The sequence below is a fragment of the Elephas maximus genome, chromosome 23 (genome assembly GCF_024166365.1).
Source record: "Elephas maximus indicus isolate mEleMax1 chromosome 23, mEleMax1 primary haplotype, whole genome shotgun sequence".
Taxonomy (NCBI): Eukaryota; Metazoa; Chordata; class Mammalia; order Proboscidea; family Elephantidae; genus Elephas; species Elephas maximus.
Window position 1 is genome coordinate 5,167,337 of NC_064841.1, and position 6,675 is coordinate 5,174,011.

At 40.3% G+C, this 6,675-nt stretch overlaps 1 pseudogene; it reads left to right on the forward strand.

The window, feature by feature from the left end:
- The first annotated feature begins 2,621 nt into the window (after nucleotides 1-2,621).
- Nucleotides 2,622-3,368, forward strand: LOC126066221 (60S ribosomal protein L21-like; annotated as a pseudogene).
- The last annotated feature ends 3,307 nt before the right edge of the window (nucleotides 3,369-6,675 follow it).

The following is a 6,675-nucleotide window of genomic DNA, read 5'->3' on the forward strand; positions in this document are numbered from 1 at the left end:
CTAGAATGTTCCTTAGAAGTGAAGACAGTGAGATTTCATCTTAAGTACTCTAGACATGTTATCAGGAGGGACCAGTTCCTGGAGAAGGACATCATGCTTGGTAAAGTAGAAGGCCAACCAAAAAGAGGAAGACCCTCAATGAAATAGATTGACACAGTGGCTACCTCAATGGGCTGAAACATAGCATCCATTGTGAGCATGGGGCAGGGCTGGGCAGTGTTTCCTTCTGATGTGCACGAGGTCACTAAGTCAGAACCAACTCTGTGTCACCTAACAACAACAACATCAGCATAAGCCAAAATATGAATCACCCGTATCTGAAGCCTTTCTTCTTCATTGGTTCCCCTTTTTACACTCAAATGCCTGCTGGGTTCAGGTGAGGGAAAGAATCAAACTGGCCAGGTAGAGACTGTGAGGATTTGGAAAAAAAAATGCCCCCTCTGAAGCAGGAAACTGCTACTCAGCCACAGCAGATTTTTGGCAAGCAGGAACTTGAGACCATTGTTACCAGATCTTACAGGTTTTTACCCTGTCTTAGTCATCTAGTGCTGCTATAACAGAAATGTCATAAGTGGATGGCTTCAACAAAGAGAAGTTTATTCTCTCGTAGTCCAGTAGGCTCGAAGTTCAAATTCAGGGCTCCGGTTCCAAGGAAAGTCTTTCTCTCTCTGTTGGCACTGGAGGAAGGTCCTTGTCATCAGTCTTCCCTTGGCCTGGGAGCATCTCAGTGCAGGAACCTCAGGTCCAAAGGACACGCTGTGCTCCTGGCACTGCTGTCTTGGTGGTATGAAGTCCCCATGTCTCTCTGCTTGATTCTCTCTTTTATATCTCAAAAGAGATTGGCTTAAGACACTATCTAATCTTGTAGACGTCATCAATATAACTGCTGCTAATCCATCTTGTAACATCGTAGTTGATAGGATTTACAACACATAGGGAAATCACATCAGAGGATAAAGTTGTAGACAATCATACAATACTGAGAATCGTGACCTAGCCAAGTTGACAGATATTTTGGGGGGACACAATTCAATCCATGACACCCTTTGCCATCAAGTTAATTCTGACTCATGTTGACCCCACGCGTTACAGAGTAGAGCTGTTCCATAGAGTCTTCTTGGCTGTCATTTTTACAGAAGCAGATCTTTAGGACTTTCTTCCGTGGCATTGTTGGATGGAGTCAAACCAGTAACCTTTAGGTTAATAGCTGATTGCAAACTGCTTGTGTCACCCAGGGACTTAGTAGTAAGAATACTGGGTATTAAAAAATTCAGGGGTGTCATATAAGAATTATTACAGCAAATGAAATATCTCTGTCTCAATGGAAATTAGTACTTTTATTGTCTCTTATAGAAGAAAACTGAGTGAAAATATCCCCAAACTTCTGTTTATTATTTATCCAAATAGCTAAACTTAAGTGGTTCTACTGAGATTTATTCTAATCCATTAAAAGAATGAGTTACTGTAGAAGAACTTGACTTTGACCTGGTCTGCCCATCACTCATTGCCTTGATGTTTTGTTCAGGCCTTTTGGAGTCCAAGTAGTCTCAGAAGAACTAAGGTTTAGGGTAGCCAGTCTCCCAATTCACCAGACTTAAAAGACAATCAAGGTAAAGTTGGCAGACCTTTAGCAGGAAAGCACTCCTCGTAGGTGATTGCTTCAAGTTCTATAAATTCTTTGAAACTCAGTACATTTCCTATGGAATTGTAGAGGTATTAGTCCTTATTAACAGTCTTATTTTCTTCCAATTCTCACAGTGCAACTATGTAAATATACACAAAACAGTATTAAGGCCAGATTATAGCAAATAATCCTTTCCACCTCAGTCTAAAAATATTCATTCAAAGGTGGAGATGAGTGAAGGCAAGAGACTGGCTGATGACAAAGTGAGCCACAACGCTGGCCCATTGATTGGAGATGTAAATGTAATTTCTTCTTAAGTTTTCCCACAGGTTGCATTTTAACAGTATTAGACCATGATAATCATAAGAGTTTATCTAAGTACTTTTCTATTTATTTTAGTAGCTATTCCAAAAGGAGTGGACTTAGGGAATAAACGTGAATACAGATTGCTAAGTAGAATCTTGCCTAGACTGGCATTTAAGGCTCTGAAAACTGCTAAGTCAGGGAATGGTTACCAGGTACACTTCAAGTCCAAGGGACTGTCAAGAGCCTTCCAGGTATTTGTGATTTGGCGTGTGTGTGTGTGAATGTTTCTCTCAGGGAACTTAGATGACGTCTTAATGGTGACTAAAAAAAAACTAAAAATGGTGACTAGCACATACATAATTTTACTAAAAATTACTTTGTGATGAGGGATGGGATGAGTAGTTTTAGTTCACCTAATGGAGGGCTTTTACCACATTTGACAAAAGTGGGTGATGCCTCTCCAGGTCTGCTTTTCTAGTGCCAGAAGATTATACCAGCACTTAAGAATGTTAGAATTCCCACACCTGTCAACCTAATATTCCCATTTCACAAAAGTGAAATGACAGTGCCACGGGAACAGAAGCTTGTCTAAACCTCTGCAAGGCATTAGGCTGCGTCTCCTTTTGTTAATTTAGAGATACATTCATGGCTAGCCCTTTCAGCTGGAACCACCTTCTTGCGGTAATTCACCAAAATGATGAACACAAAGGGAAAGAGGAGAGGTGCTTTTAAATGTTCTCTAGACGTTTTAGAAAACGTGGAGCCCTTCCTTTGACTGCATACTTGCGAATCTACAAGAAAGGTGATGTCATAGACATCGACAGAATGGGCACTGTTCAAAAAAGAATGTCCCAAAAGCATTGCCGTGGCAAAACTGGAAGTCTACAATGTTACCCCCATATGCTGTTGGCATTACTGTAAACAAACAGCTTAATGGCAAGACAAACAAGTTAAGGGCAAGATTCCTGCCAAGAGAATTAATGTGTGTATTGAGCATATTAAACACTCTAAGAGCTGAGATGTTGTTGTTGTTAGGTGCTATCGAGTAGGTTGTGTCTCATGGTGACCCTATGTACAACAGAATGAAATACTACCTGGTCCTGCGTCATCCTCACAATCGTTGTTATGCTTGTTGTAGCCACTGTGTCAATCCATCTCATTGAGGGTCTTCCTCTTTTTCACTGACCCTATACCAAGCATAATGTCCTTCTCCAGGGATTGTTCCCTCCTGATAACACCTCCAAAGTACATGAGACAAAGTCTTCTAAGAGCAGAGATGGCTTCCTAAAACATGTGAAGGAAAATGACGAAAAAGAAGGAAACCAAAGAGCAAGGTACCTGAGTTTAACGGAAACTCCAACATGCCCCACCCAGAGAAGCATGCTTGGTAAGAACCAATGGAAAGGGGCTTCTAGAAATTCCTTGGATTCATGTATAATAGGTGTAAAAAATAAAGATGCCTGGGATGTAAAAATGTTACATCTTTGATTTTAATCATGTACAAGTTTTATGTCCTCTTCCACAAAGATGTAGCATTTAAAGCAAACTTTGTTTCCTGATCTGCTGGGTAATAAGGGTCTCTACAATTAGAATTTGGAAACCTTGGTGGCGTAATGGTTAAGTGCTACAGTTTCTAACCAAAGGGTTGGCAGTTCAAATCCACGAGGCGCTCCTTGGAAACCCTATGGGGCAGTTCTACTCTGTCCTATGGGGTTGCTATGAGTCGGAATTAACTCAATGACACTGGGTTTGGTTTTTTGGTTTTTGAGAGTAGTTTATCATTGTTGTTGTTAGGTGTTGTCGAGGTGCTTCCAACTCATGGCGACCCCATGTGCAACATAACAAAACACTGCCCAGTCCTATGCCATGCTCACAATTGTTGTTATGCTTGAGCCCACTGTTGCAGCCACGGTGACAATCCAACTTATTGACAGTCTTCCTCTTTTTCGCTGACCTTCTACTATACCAAGCATGATGTCCTTCTCCAGGGACTGATTCCCCCAATAATACGTCCCTAGTATGTTTTTTTAGTATGTGAGACGTAATCTCACCATCCTTGCTTCGAAGGTTGTATTTCTTCTAAGGCAGATTTGTTTCATTTATCATTATACTTCATATTTGTTGTTGTTGTTGTCACTTGCTGTCAAGTTGCCCCAGACTCATGGTGACCCCATGCACAGTGGCCCATGCACACTGGGATCAAACCATTGTGATTCATAGGGTTTTATTTCAGAATCTATTTTTACTGGTTGCTTATATTTCTAGCTTGAATTAACTAGGTTAAAAAAAAAAAAATGAACCAACGGCTCAAACAGAATAATTATGGATACAAGTGAGGTTTTGATCCAGAAGTTTCATGATTTAGTTTAATGGGATGTTAATAAGTGTTGAATGGCAAAAAGGGCTTCATGTTCAAATAAGTTTGGGACTCCTTCCTGGTGACCCCATGTGTTACAGAGTAGAACTACTCCATAGAGTTTTCTTGATATAAGATTTTAGGGAAGCAGATGGCCAAGTCTTTCTTCTGTGGTTCCGAGGGACTTATACACATGCAAATATACACACAAAATTTTGGGGGGTGGGAGATAGTACATGGAGAAAGTTGTGTACCCCAGGATGTATTTAGGAAATACTGGTCTGGAGGAAAGTACTAGGGCTGAGAATCAGTCCCATGGCCTGACACCCAGCCGAGTCAATAGCTGCCTCTGTGATCTTGCTGGAGCCACTTTGCCTCCATGGGTCTTATTGTGTTCCTCTGTAAGGCAAGGAACTGAACTAGACAAACTTTGAAGCCTTTTACAAGTCTCTGTTTTGTGGACGGATATCATTAACCTTGCTGACTTCAATCACAAAACGTACACTAAATATCACCAGCTTTTCCTAATTATACATTATGTATCTACAAGCCATGAGTTTACCTAAATCCTTCTTTAAGCAGTGGCTCAGCATTTTTAAGTAACACACGCTTATTGAATTTACTTCTACTACTTGACTCAAAACAGATTATGCACTTTAACTTGTTTCCTGGTTATCATTTCCAGGATTTGGGGTAAGTTGCGTCAAGAAGTCCTCTTTGTTTTATGCTACGTTTATAAATCTCTCTTTTGAATTCAAATACCCGAGGTCCCTTGGACCTCCCCTTTAGTCATTTTAGAATCAGTTCTATTTGGCTCCCTAGATCACTCAATATCAAGCCCAGTGGCATTGCCTAAAGTAGATTAGAATCCTTGGCAGGTACCTCCAAATAATTTGCCTTCTAGGGAATATCTGGTTCTAGGCACCTATTGAACAATGTTGTATCTTTGGGGTCCAGAGACAAGACGATAATCTGGATTCACAAACACATAGGCTATGGTTCTCTGAACATGGACCAATACCTCAGTAACCCCCCCAAAATTAAACTCATTGCTGTTGAGTTGATTCTGACTCATAGCAACCCTATAGGATGAAGTAGAACTGCCCCATAGGGTTTCCTAGGAGCAGCTGATGGATTCAAACTGCCGACTTTTTGGTTAGCGGCTGAGCTATTAACCACTGTGACATCAGGGCTCCAGTATCTCAGTAACTCATATTAAAGATGTAGGACCCCTTTTGGATACCGTAACTTTACCTTTTGGGGGGTAATAAGTGTTTGTTTTATTGTTATTCTAGTGATGTGGCTATAAGATGTCTTTTTTTTTTTTTTTTTTGCTTAGCTATGTCTCAGGATGTCTTAGAGCCACTCTCCATTCTTTGCAGTTTATGGAATTAACCAGCCAGAAAGACACAGCTGGGTATTTGGTTGCAAATGTCTACCAAAACCAATGAGATGTTTTAGTCAAGAGGAAAATTGTTGACAAAAAATAATGGGTTTTAGCTTATTTACAGAAATTACCTCAAGATGAAAGTTTAGAAGACTTGCACATCAGAAGCCTCGGCTTTTTTAAGAAGGGACAAAAGTTGAAAAAAAAATTCTCCAAAATATCGTATGTCTTAATATTTTAAAGAAAAATGATGTAAATAAAATAATATCATTGATCTCTATTCCCTTTTTTTTGGAAGAACATATTATACATATATACGTTTTGGGGAGAAGCAGTTTATGGTACACAAATGAGCACAGGTGTTTAACAGATGTCTCTGCTATTACTCCAAACATTCTGCTTGGAAGCCAAGAATATGGTCTGGCTTATGACTTCTGGGTGAATATTCACCCCCACCCATCCCTCTTCTGGAAAACAACAATGCAAATGATCAAAAGCAAATATTTCTTCTGCACTTTGTTGGGTCAACTCATGATAATTGGAAAAGAATTACTAGTTTTGTTTTAAAAAGGAAAATCATACTAACAAAATGCTCTTCTTGTACATTCTCCACACAGTGATTAAATTGTCTGGGCCAATTTGTGGGACTCTCTAGCCTTCTTAGAACAGCCCACACATGTTCTCCTTTGTCCCAGAACAATGTCCTAATTTGCTGGCATCCTGTTTCATCAGGAAGGCATGCCTGGCTTCTCATAGGATTGAATGTAATGATTCCCTTCCTGGGAATAATGATCCCCAAGAATGTTCTGCAAACAGGCTACTTGTGGCCTGAGCTGAATGGTGTGCAGCTTCTTGGAAGCCGTCTTAGTCATCTAGGGCTGCTATAACAGAAACACCACAAGTGGATGGCTTCAACAAACACAAGTTTATTCTTTCACTGTCTAGGAGGCTAGAAGTCCAAATTCAGGGTGTCAGCTCCAGGGGAAGGGTTTCTATCTCTGT